Below are 12,573 nucleotides of genomic sequence, written 5' to 3'. Positions count from 1 at the left end.
TCTTCCACAACAATGTGTCTTACCTGCTTGCTGTAAATAAGTGAATTCCTAAAATCATGCCAGTCAGCCATCTTGGTATGAGCTTTGTTTTTCTACTCTCATTGTAGAATCTGAGAATACTAGAGCTGGATTCTAGTACGTCTTGTGTATTATATCTGGTCATCATCTCATTTTTTGACCATTTGATTTTTTTTTTTTCAGGTGACTTTTTTTTCCTGGCTGAAGCAGAAGGAATATCGCCAACTTATCCTGATTTCAGATTGTTTATAGTGCTGGCTGCTGGAAAAAAAAATCACCCTCAGATGTGTGCACTGCCTTTGGAGAAAGCTAGGAAGGGTAAAAAGTGGCTTTTTTTTTTTTTTTTTTTTTGGCATTGGCGTTTATATATTCTTTAAACTGTTTTTATTTGTTATTACCTTATTTATATTGTTTGTTTTTAAAGTGGCGTATCTTTTATCGGTCGCTCTTCCTGGGGAAATTTAAACTACAGTGAAGTAATATTTGGTAGCTTTACATAGCCAAGGAATTAGTCTGGACAATGAATAAGCCAGGTGACAGCCCATTTGACTAAAGACCAGAGGGACACACTCACAGTCACAGGGTTTGCCTTTGGGAAATCAGCTTCCAAGGCAAACCCAGGCCCAGGAGACAGGCGCCCTTCCCAAGGCCTCGACTGATGCAGAATCCGGACCAGGTAAGTCTGCTTTTGCTTCAGGCTGACACTGGATCACCGGCTCTTTGCAAGTAATAAGGACAGAGGCGGAAAAGAAATGCTGTTGTTTATCAGGAAATACGTGCTTGAAAAACATTTCTGTGAAAACAGCAGTGGCTTAAAAAAAATCATTAATGCAGAAAGACATTTCAACTAAATACGACGTCTAATCCTGGACTGGATCTTGGATCAGGAAAAAAAAAAAATTGCCATGAAGGACATTATTAGGACACCTGGCAAAGTTTGAATATGGCTGGCATATTAGATAATGGTATTATATCAACATTAATTTCCTGGGTGAGATCATTATATTGTGGTTATGTCAGAGAAGTTCTTGTTCTTAGGAGATAAGTGCTGAAGTATTTGGAAATGAAGGGTCACGATGTTTAAGCTTACTCTCAAATGGTTCAGCAAAGATAACAATAATAAATTAATATTATAAAAAATAAATTGACAACAATAATATGAGAGAGAGCAAACAAATGTGGCAAAATGTTAACAACCTAGGGGAAGTGTATGTAGGAGTTCATTGTACTTTCCTTGGAACTTTTCTGTAGGTTTGAACTCTTTTTCTACCAAAAAAAAAAAAAGAAAGAAAGAAAGAAAAAAAAATTAGTGTGAAAATATAGGTTGGCCAACCCTAAGAGATGACTTGGGCCAGTGATATAGAATCAGGACACAGGACTGGCTGGAGAAAGAACTAGGGCATTGTTTCACATGTGTGTTTATGCAGCAGAATCACCTAAACCAGGTAAACCTGTTTTAAAAATGCAGAATCCTTGTCCCCATACCAAACCTAATGAGTCAGGATCTCTGAGGGGCGATGCCCAGAAGTCTGCATTTTCAAAATGCTCTCTCCCAGATCATCTGTGTATATATATTAAAGTTTGAAAAAAAAATCACATATTAGGCACTTGTTGTTTTGCTTGTAACTGTAGGCTTCTTTGCAGGTAATGGATGTCATGGATGCATTTGTATTAGAAAATCTCCACCTAACATCTTGTGATGTAGATCTGCATCCTTTTCATCACGGAAGACATCATTCTGGTGAATGCCCTTTGGCCTATTTCCCAAGGGGGTAGAGAAGAGATGTAAATGCTCTATAGAAACGCCGTAATTCATCTGGTTAGAGTGGTTGTCAAAGGGGTCACCCCAAACCCGAATTTAGAAGGTGGAGGAGGGGCAGCTGACAGCCTGGGGCATGAAACAGGACAGGGCTAGTGATGGGGCGCAGGCAGGCAGAGACCCTCAGTAAGGTCCTCAGTCAGGCTCCTTGACCAGCATTTCTTCTAGACACCAAGCATAGCTCAGTTTTCACAGTTCAAGCTTCCCTTTGTTTCTTCAGTGAGAACAGGAACAGAAAGTATGAAGTGGGACAGGAGACAGACTCCCTGAGGTGCTTTGAAAACTCCAGAGTATATAAAAGCGTCGGATGAATCCAAGTTAAAGTGCATTAATAAATACTGCTTCCCTCAAACTTGCAACATTGGTGTAATCATTATTCCCATATCACAGACAAAGAAGTTACTTGACTATTGAAACCCACCTAGTCAGGGGCAGAGCTGGGGCCCGAGCCCAGGCATTCTAAGACCTCCTGCTGTCCCAGCTGTCTCCCTTTTGGCATCCAGAGCACATCGTCTGGAGAATGCTTTTAATTATCACCTCGCCCAGAGTGCGAAGATTTACCGGTATGCTTTCCTCCGGCCCCATCTTAAGCACCCCTTTGGGAAGTAGAGTGATCACGATAGGAATCAGGGTATTTTCATGTGTGGAAGGGAATGGAATGCTGGCATCACACACGTTTGTTGCCCCTGAAGGCTCTGAGAAGGGGGCGGGGGGACGTAGACTGTTGAATAGTGAGGCAATCCCAGCGTCCTCAGCACCCTGAGTTTTCGACAAGAACCCAAAGGTTCTTTGGGTTTATTTCCCACACTGGTGAATTCAGCCTGGCTGCTGAGTTCCTTCAGTTCAACCTGTGTTTCCCTGACATCTGGAGCTGGGCTTCCTGAGTCAAGGCTAGGACAGAAGCAGCTGCACTTCTCCTTTTCTGGGGGGTGTGCACACACGCACAGGCACGCACGCGTGCGTGCATGAGGGCCATCCCCATGACCATCATGCCAACATAAGGCTCAAAAGAAACTGGGGCCACAGAGGAAGGGAAAATCCCATTTGTGACAGTAATTCTTAGTGGTCCCAGATCACAAGTTGTAAGGTCCGAACAATATGCAGATGGCCAGGGTATGGGGGATCTTAGGCAATGGGGGCTGACCTTGCTTTAACTTCCTCAAGTGTTCCTTCAAGAGAGTGTCCCAATCTCTGGTGGCAAAGTCTTTCAGGCAGCAGCCTCATGGCGGGAGAGGGAACTGATGAACCAAATGTGCTGATGCTAACAGGGTTATTTTAATCGGAGGAACTGGTTTTGGTGGCAGCAGACAGTCAGTCCACATCTTCAAAACAAGAGTTCCTAAGCAAAGCAATTTCCTTCTTCCTTGAAGGCCACTATTTATCTACAGGACAGAACTACGGGTTCACTGAAAATGACCAGATTCAGCAAAGCGACCAAGACTATTGACTTGGTGTAATCTGTCTCCCATCTCAGATGTCACCTGATGGAAGAACATTACAGTAAAGAACTACGAGGTAACATTTTGGGGACAATTAGTCATTTCTGGGCAGTACGCTCAATACCTTACATACATTATCTCTATCAGGGAGATGCCATTATCACACCAATCTTCTAGGGAAGAAAGTTGAGCTACAGAGAAAGGTTACTCAGCAAGTGGCAGAGCAAGGATTTGAACCCAGCGGTCTGACTAGTCACTTCAGCCATTTAGAAAGTACTACAAGAATGACCATTCATTTCCCTCTCTGGGAGGGAAAACTCACAAAGCCCCTCACCCTGTTTCCTAGATATTCCACTCATTTTCTTTTCCTCATTAAACTATAATGTTCAACGTCTTATTCAGAGTCATCTGTACCTGTCTAGAAAAGCATATTTGACTAGTGTTCTCTCCCTATTGTTGGGAAACTCTTAGTCATATGACAGGTTTCTAGAAATTGATTCCAAAGAAAAATAAATCTCTAGATTCTGTAGCTTTTCAACTGAAAATATGTAAAATAACCTTAGTTGCCAAAATCATGACTGGCTTTCCTTCTGTGACTATAATCTCCACATCTGGCTCACCTTCTTTGCCAGAAGAACATGATTATATGTTTTTTTTATATCTTAGGATGTTTCTATATTTTATGACATTTCTAAGTGGAAGTGCTATGTTAATCGTCATTACAATCCCACTGATAATTGCACTAGTTCTTTTATCAGTGTTAACTCCACAGTGAAAAATAAAGCAGCAGAAGGTAAATGTCAGATGGTCAGAACAGCCCTACAGGGAGCCAGTTAGCCCATTTTTCTCATCTGTAATATAGTTGTGGGATGTGAAGCGAGATAGCAACCACAATTATCGTTTACATGTACATCCTATGTGCCAGACATGATTCCAGGTGCTTTACATGATAAAAATCTCTTGACCATCTCAACAGTATGAAGTTGGATACTATTATTGCCCTCATTTTACAGATGATGATGCTGTGCCCATATTTGAATGTGCTAGTGAGTGGTGGAGACAGGATTCAAATACTGACAGTGGCCCTAGTGCCTGTGTTCCAGCCTGGCCTAGGAGTCCTTGTTCTAGCTGATTCCCCATGTCATGTCAGCAGTTGAATCTGACCCCAGCAGTGGATTATTCTAACATCCACAGCCAAGGATGCCCATAAAATTTTCATGACGTTACCATAGAATCATCTTGTTTATGAAACAGCATCATGGTACAAATAGAAGAGTCATGTATTAAGCACTTCTTTTAAGTAAAAGATTTTATCATCATTGTTCTTAAGGAAAGTGACATGACTAAGGTCACATGCTTAGTCACAGGTCAAGAATGGTACAAACACCCCTTCACAGGTCCTGGAACCTCAGGACCTATGGCTTCTCTTAAACAGCATCACAGCCTCCTGCCTGATCAAGCATCTCTGCAGGTGGACACAGCTCTGCAGGGCTGCAGGGATCACTGTACCTGCTTCGCAGTAGCCCTACCTCTAAATTAAAAACAGCACAACAGCAACAACAAAATAATAATAAAACAAATGGCGGAAAGACCTCTAGGGTATAAAAATTTCCTTCAACTGATCATCAAGTTCCTTCTTGAAAGAGGCAAGTGTCTGCCAGCAGGAACCTAAAACTCATTATTATTCTGTATTTTCTTTCTGCATGACTGAAAAGTTTTTCTATCCTCCCACTCCCATCCCTATCAAAAGAATCCCCCCCCCCACCCAAGACAATCACAAAGTTTAAAAGTAGCTAACTGGCAGTTCAAAAAAAGTTTTTAAATAAAAACTCCAAAACCCACAGTGGTTGTAAAACAGCTTTGTGTGGAAGAAGGGCAAGTTTTCTCTTACGAGAGGCTCATTTCATAGGGTTGGGCAAAGAGAGAGATCAGGGGGGCAAGGGTGGGAACGCAGAAGAAGGGGAGGCGGGAGAGGAGGAGATAAAGGAGGAGGAATCGCTGGCTTTAAAAAGCAACATTGTCCAGAGAGGTGAAAGGGAACAGATGGCCGTGGAGAATGTGGCCCTCAAAGCCCCGAAGAAAGAGGCAATGCTGACAGATCTCGCTGTTTCCCATTGATGCCTGAATGTTCTAGTGTGGGGAGCCGAGGCCAGTGAGGGGGACAGACCTCTGTTCCCAGCGGCTCGCTGGGGCACTGGCGCTGAGGATCACTGAGAAAAAGACCAGGCAGGGGGGCGGGGAGGGCAAGCAGCTGTGGCCACAGAGGGAAGGACAGTGGGGGTGTGTGGGTTTCCATAGCCTTCTCTTTTGGCCCGGCCGGGAAAGGTCAGCCCAGTGCTGGTCTTTGCCCTGGCAGAGGTGAAGGAAAGGACAGCGGCTGGGGCCCAGTGTCACAGCATCCTCCCCCCAAAGGCATGTCTGGGACCAAATAGATCCCTTGGGAGAGGGAAATGAAGAAAATATTCCAAATGCTTTATGGAGGATTGAAACATTCAAACTACAATAAACAAGAAATTTGGGTCTATGAAAGAGGTAGAGAATCCTGCCAAGTAAATCCCATATTATTTCATGGAGTCTCAGAGCAGAGAAGTGATCTGCTGAGGAAACAGCAGGAGTCGGTGGCAGACTCAGGAAGGAGTCCAGAGGTCTGAGTCTGACTCTAAAGGGTGCCAAATTCAAAGTGGGGCTTTGCTGGACACAAGGGGAATGACAGGAGGGGCAGAGGGGCCTCTGGCGCCCAGGGTGTGTTCATGTGTGTTCACGTGTGTGTGTGAGACAGGCACCTTGATGCTGGAGGATGTAACTGGAGACTCACAAGTCACCACAGAGCGACACTGGTACAGGCACCCCTGGCCTCCTGGGAGGGGAAAGCCCGACAGTCAGCCCCTGCAGACGGAGGCCTGGAGAATTGGTTAAGAGGGGTAAGGGTTTGTAGAAGCAGCAATTGCAAAGAGGCCCATAAACTTCAGGGGACAAAGATGCGTCAGTGTCATTTCCTTAATGGAACTTTGATCAGGGAAATTACTGTTTCAAATGACCTCTTGAACTCTCCGTACATCCGTACATCCTCGAGAGGACGATGATCCAATTCAGCCCTGCTCCCGTCCAATGAGGAGGGAGCCACATGCTTCTTGACTCCCTGTCTAGTTGGCCCCGCAGAGAGCTGCACAAGCTCAAAACATTTCTCTGGTTTGGATTTGCCTCTCTCTTCTTCCCTGACCCAGAAAATGAGAGAGAACTGAACTCAGGCCTGAGGGTCTTGAGACAGTGGGGCATGAGTTTGGAGAAACAGACCAGAATCATCATTTGGAAACATTCCTACAGGTCTCAGGCTCCCATAAACATCTCTCATCTAACCCTCAGTGGAAGTAAGAGAAGTTAAAAGGTGGCTCTAAATACATTTAGTGACCTGGCACGTTCACCTTTACCTGGGTTAGGTCTCCGTTTCCCCAGGAAAGAGGAGGCGGCAACGGCCGTCAAGGCCCACATTTTGCACTGTGCGTACATCCGAGTTACTGAGAAAATTCCCATGGAGCAGTGTAGTAAAAAAAAGATCAACCATGATGAAGACCTTGCCTTTTTATTTCCCTGCTTCATCCAAATTGCTCCCCAGGCGCTTTTAGATTTAGAAGCTCCACTAATCAACCTTATGAACAGCAGCCCAGCCACTGCATAGAAATTACTTTGTATAGCTCCTAAGTGAAATAACCCCCGGGGACAGAAGATGCCCAAGGCTTTAACAATTGCGACAGAACACAGCCTCAGTATGAGAAAAGAAGACAAGTACACTTTGACATCCCAATTGAAACTCCAGGCTGAATCCGACATAGAAGAATGTAATTACCTTTCCTAGTTTGACGGTACACTAAAGAAATGGGAGAAGTGGAATACCTATTAGGTCCCCACTAATCCTCCTCCTAAATTCAAAGCAGGGTTAGTCACTGGAATTCATTTCTGGGTATTCTTACTCTCCACTATTGTTAAACAGCTCAATTGATAAGTGCTTGCAGCTAATAATGCTTTCTACTGAGCTCACCCCTCCTCTTTCCCAGCTGCTCAAAGCACTTTACAAATATCACCTCATTATTCTTTATAACACTCAAGTGAGCCTGATAGGTGGAAAGGTTCATTATCTTCTCCTTACCAATAGGGTAAACAGACAAAGGAAGAAGCAACTCGTTTGAGCCGACAAAGCAGAGGCAGAACTGGAACTAAAACCCGGCCATCCTCCTGACTGACTCTACCTGTGTCCATGTCCTGTGTCAGCCTGGAAAGCTGTTCTGCTGACAGGGCAGGATTTTCTAGCTCTGGACTGTGTTGTAATCGACAGGTCCACAGAACTGGGGCACTGACTGGAGGGGAAAGGACAGGAGTCGAACTGGAGAAGCCCCACATGAGTGGCCTTAACTGGCTCAGACAAGTCACTTCACCTCTGAGTCTCAATGTCCTCCTCAGGAAAAGGAGGGGTTTCCATTAGAGGATCTTAAGGTCCCTTCCAGCTCTTTAGATAAAGCGTGAAGTGAGAGTTTCAAAAGAGGGCTTCTAGTTTTCACCAGCCCCTTGTGACAATCTGAGTTTCAGTTTGCTTATCAGCCTGAAATAGTATCCTTGTCTCTTTGCCGAGTCCCTGTGTCATCCAGTGTCCACCCAAATGACAGTGGGGATCAAATCAGTCTGTGTGAGATGGGAAGTGAGAGAGGTAGTCCTGGGACATCAAGGCCAAGGACTAAAGAGATGAAGGGAGGCAGGGAATACAAAGAAGACTGGACAGGCCATAAAAAGAAGAATCGGCAAACAACATTTTGACCTCTGCCCGGGGCCTGACCTAGGGACACTCCTTACATTCCAAGGAACCTATGACAAGCCCTTCAAAATTTAAGAAGGCTCCAAAGAAAGAGCATTTGCTTTGCTCTTTCTAAATACAGGGTTCACTTGCCAACCCTAAAAGCCATGTGAACAATGCCCCAATGTACCCTGTAGTGGTGGTTTTCCATTTAAACAGAATTTCATTTTAATGAAATAACATTGGTGTGCCTTCAAGTTAATTAAAACAGGATTTTACAGGTGGCTTCATAGCTTCTAATTTGTGTTGCTTGAGCCATACATGCCTAAGCCCTTAGGAAATCAGAAGCATTTGATCTCTCCAATCTTTTACACTTTCTTTTCCTGAATGATGCTTTGATACTCTTTGTTTGCCACAGAGAGAGTTGGAGAGAGAGGACATTTAGTAAAATCAACATTTGTTTGCAGGAGAAACAGCCCTCACAACCAGAATAATGACCTTGGAAAGAGTCTTGGGTGATGGGCTGATTACAATGACTGGATATAAAGGACTGACTGTGCAGCCGCCAGAAAGAAACACATTTCTGTAATATCTCAGTTGTTTCTATTGGCCTGGCCTTCCTTGCATTCATCATGGGAACTGAGTCAACAAGTTTGCTTGCTTTTATTTCACTGATTACAGTGCGTTTTTTTTTTCCCTCCACACACAGGGAAAAAAGAGTAAAGAACAAATGGAAGTCAGAGGCTTGACGATCCAAAAAAAAAATGGGTATAATTTTATTTATCTTCAAGTCCAGCTGCAAAAGCAACTAGCTGCAAGCTTTATTCCATCTGCTCTCTCTGAGGACCTCAGCCTGACCTTGTGGAACCTTCTTTCTGGGAAGTTAAAGAATTTCAAGGATTAGCTGAAGTCCTGAGGCTGCCAACTGTGACAACCTACAAAGTCCTCTTAGGTAATCGATTCAGACCCCACTTCTGCTCAAGGCCAAGATGGTCCCTGATGAGTTGGAAATATTCTAATTTCCTAGACCATAAGGCAAATTAACCCCAGAAGAATTTCAGAAGGGCAAGTACAACATGTCTGCATACTAAAGACTCAACAACTGATGTATCTGTGACAAAAGATATGTAATTGAACTTAAAAAGCAAGAATTAAGAGGTCATCAGAAACAAGTTTAAAAAAGAATACCGGAAGGAAGGAAGGAAGAGAGGAAGGAAGGAAGGAATGAACAGAGGAAGGAAGGAAGCAAGGAAGGAAAAGGAAGGGTGGGGGAAGAGAGAGAAACAGAAAGAAAGCTTTATAAATTTAATAATAATTATCTCCACCACCTGATTCTGGAAGAAGGCATTTTCTGAACATCTCCTGAACTGAACTTTTGAGTTCTCCAGGAGAAGGTCAAGTTTCCAATGCTGATCAGATAAAATGCCAAATTTCTCTCACCATTATAATCCCAAGGTGAGGAAAGGGGAAGAATGAATCAATATTCTTAGTTTATCTTCAAATGGCTCAGAGAAGACTAAGGCTTTAGATCCTACCAAGGACTGTACTAGTTTAATGTAGCCTTAAAGGTCACCCTAATCACTCCTCTGACACTGTCTTTTCCTGTATCTCCTAAACAGTACAGACATCTGGGTAGTTAATAGAACGGCTTCCAACTCGATTCTGTGACTAACTCATTCTGTGACTTCCTGAGGCCTCAGTTTCTCCATTTGAAAATTGGAGTAGGATTAGAGGGTCTCTAACATCCCCTCCATCTCTAATATGCCCTACTACTATTGTATCTCTCTGCATAGATTGGCTCCAGCATTTTCCCCAGCCCACTGTATTTTCTACCTTTTAAGTTTTATCTAGTGCTGGTCCCTATAGGTCCCTTACAGTGTCTGAGGAGTCTCAGGTCATGAATTCAGGCTTTACTGGCCAACAGGAATATTTACTTCTCTTCACTCCTACAGAAGAAAGTTAAAGTCAGAATGCTAGTGTTCCAGGTGACCTCACTCAGGAAAACCCACTGGCATATGCCAACAGATACAATCCAAAATGGGAAAGGATGAAGACCCAAGTGGGGAGATTTACTGTGTAAACCAAAACTACAAGAGGGTAAGCTCTCAGTGTGAACATCTAGGAAATCAATGGGTAGCTTTTAAAATAACTGACTAGAACTTCAAGGCTCAGATGTTTCCACTACCCAAGATTTGCAGTCTAGTTTATGACCCAGCTCAGCAACTATCTCCACAATGATGGGTTTCCACAATGTTGGTTGAGGAAATTTTAAGAATAGTCAGCAACTCCAAGGAATTTTTCATTCAAGGACATTCAATAATATGTAAGTATTATTTCTTACGATCCCAAACAGGTGTGTCAATGAGGTTCTCCGTTTGAGCAATAAGGAACATTTTATAGACTTGCCTCAGGTAAGAGAGTAAGCTAGGAGTTGAACAGAGACTCTAATAAGCCACTCACAGAATTATCTGGATTCCTAATGGGTTACATGTTATCAGAAAACCTGGATTTAAAATGGTAGAGAGAAATTTAGAAGATTCATTGAGAAACAAGAGGTCCAACTCCATCTTGAGTATCGGATTTCCCTGGTGACCCACTGTCCATTTGCTTACTACCTTTATTCAGAAGTCTTCTGGAAGCCTGACCAGGATGGATCAAATCCAGATCTATCAAAATGACTAATACAGATAACAATGTGTGTTCCTGATTTTTTTAAAAAGTAAGTTTCCACTTTTCTATATTACCTTTCACATCAATTCAGAATGCAGCCTCCTTAAGATAGACCAACCGTTAGGATACTTTGGTAGAGCTGATATATTAAAAAAGCAAATTGCAAAGTAGTATGTGCACTATGGTCTAATTTTTGAAAAACAATTTACATAAGTACTTATGTGTGTAGAAATGTGGATAGAATTATAAACACTGATATTTTTACATTACCTTACTGGAAGGGCATTATACGTTTTATTTTCTTTTTTGGTTATCTATATTTTCTATTGGTTCATACAGCAACATGGAAAAATTTTATAAATATAATGTTGAGCAAAAGACAGCATTACCAAAGAAAACCTACTATATGATTCTGTTTATATGAAGTTTAAATACAGGCCAAACTAATCTATATTTGTAGAAATCTGGATGGTGGTTACCTTTGGTGGGGGCTTCAGGGTAGTGATAGAAATGGGGAGCTGCTAGGGTATACTAATGTTCTGTTTTTTAATCTGGTGCTGGTTACACATGTGTGTTTGCTGGAAAAGTTCACGGAGTTGTACACTTACAATGTGTACACTTTTTTATTTGCGTTATGCTGCATTTTTAAAGTTATTTAAATGAAAACCAAACCAAACCTGCATCTAGAGGCTTCCTCACACATACTGTCAAAAAGTCTAGAGAAACGACTATTACTTTCGGGTGGGGAGAGATATGTCAAACTGCTCTTTCAGTTGTACAACAGTCTCCTTCGGGTGGTGGCGACCACAAGGAGGATACTACATTATCTCCATAGCTCCATCTCTGAGAAAGGGGCTCTGGAACCAGGCTCCGTGAAAGCAGGAAGAGAGACACAAAATTATGTTCATGGAAGGGTCCTGATTTGTGCATATCAGTGTCCTTCACATCTCTCTTGACAACACTGTGTTGATGGTGACTCTGGAAATCCAGGTTTTCATTTGACTCAGCCTCACTATAAGGCTTGATGAATCAGCCTGGACCAGATGCGGCCATATCGGGAGGTGCACGTCCTGCACTGAGGGTGCATTCATAAAAACAAGCAAAAGTGACTGGCTACCTTTGCTAGAAGAGAGGCTCTGTGAAGGCCAGGACTTTGTATCCCCACTGCCTAATGCAAGTCCTGGCACAGAACAGACACTCAATAAATATGTTTGAAGTGAGTGAGTGTATAAATCCACTTTCAAAAAGAAGAAACTGTTACAGCTCAAGTAGAAGTTACCATGAATGGTAAACGGAAAGGAAAAAGATGCAGTAGGATGATATATATTTAATGATTTGTGTCTCTGCTTGCCCTTCAGTGTTCCTCAAGTAAAGCCAAGTCAGGAATGGGGTTGCTGACTTTGTGTTGCTGTAGATTTTTGGTAAAACCATTTAGAAAAGCACTGTCCAATAAAAATGTGACGTAGCCCACAAATGTAATTTAAAATTTTCTAATAGCCACATAAAAAAAAAGAAAAAAGTGAAATAAATGTGAATAATATATTTTATTTAGTACAACATATCCAAAACATTATCATGTCAACATGTAATCAAAGTGAAAAGTAAGATATTTTACATTATTTTCCCTGATACTAAGTCTTTGAAATCCAGTGTGTATTTCACACTTAGAGTACATTTCATGTGCTTAATAGCCACATGTATCTAGTGACTATTGTATCAACAGTGCAGTGCAGGTCTAGGGGGATATCCATCTGGTGGAAGTTCTTTTAGAAAAGACGAACAGGGTGTGTGTGTGTGTGTGTGTGTGTGTGTGTGTGTGTGTGTGTGTGTGTGTGTGTGTGTGT

General features: G+C 42.6%; 1 protein-coding gene and 1 long non-coding RNA gene across 3 annotated transcripts in view; one reads left to right on the top strand and one right to left on the bottom strand.

The window, feature by feature from the left end:
• Positions 1-12,573, bottom strand: part of RAD51B (RAD51 paralog B) — a 689,357-nt gene that overhangs the window by 140,040 nt on the left and 536,744 nt on the right. The gene's annotated exons all lie outside the window — the stretch shown is intronic.
• On the top strand, positions 174-2,449 carry LOC113622899 (uncharacterized). Its single transcript, XR_003433714.1, has 3 exons — positions 174-694; positions 1,663-1,759; positions 2,058-2,449. It is a non-coding gene; the product is annotated as an uncharacterized LOC113622899 (long non-coding RNA).

The sequence above is a fragment of the Aethalodelphis obliquidens genome, unplaced genomic scaffold (genome assembly GCF_003676395.1).
Source record: "Aethalodelphis obliquidens isolate GAN/ISIS:26980383/991018 unplaced genomic scaffold, ASM367639v1 scaffold10, whole genome shotgun sequence".
In the NCBI taxonomy this organism is placed as follows: domain Eukaryota; kingdom Metazoa; phylum Chordata; class Mammalia; order Artiodactyla; family Delphinidae; genus Aethalodelphis; species Aethalodelphis obliquidens.
The sequence above is the reverse complement of the archived record's forward strand: the minus strand, read 5'-3'. Positions and strand labels throughout refer to the sequence as shown.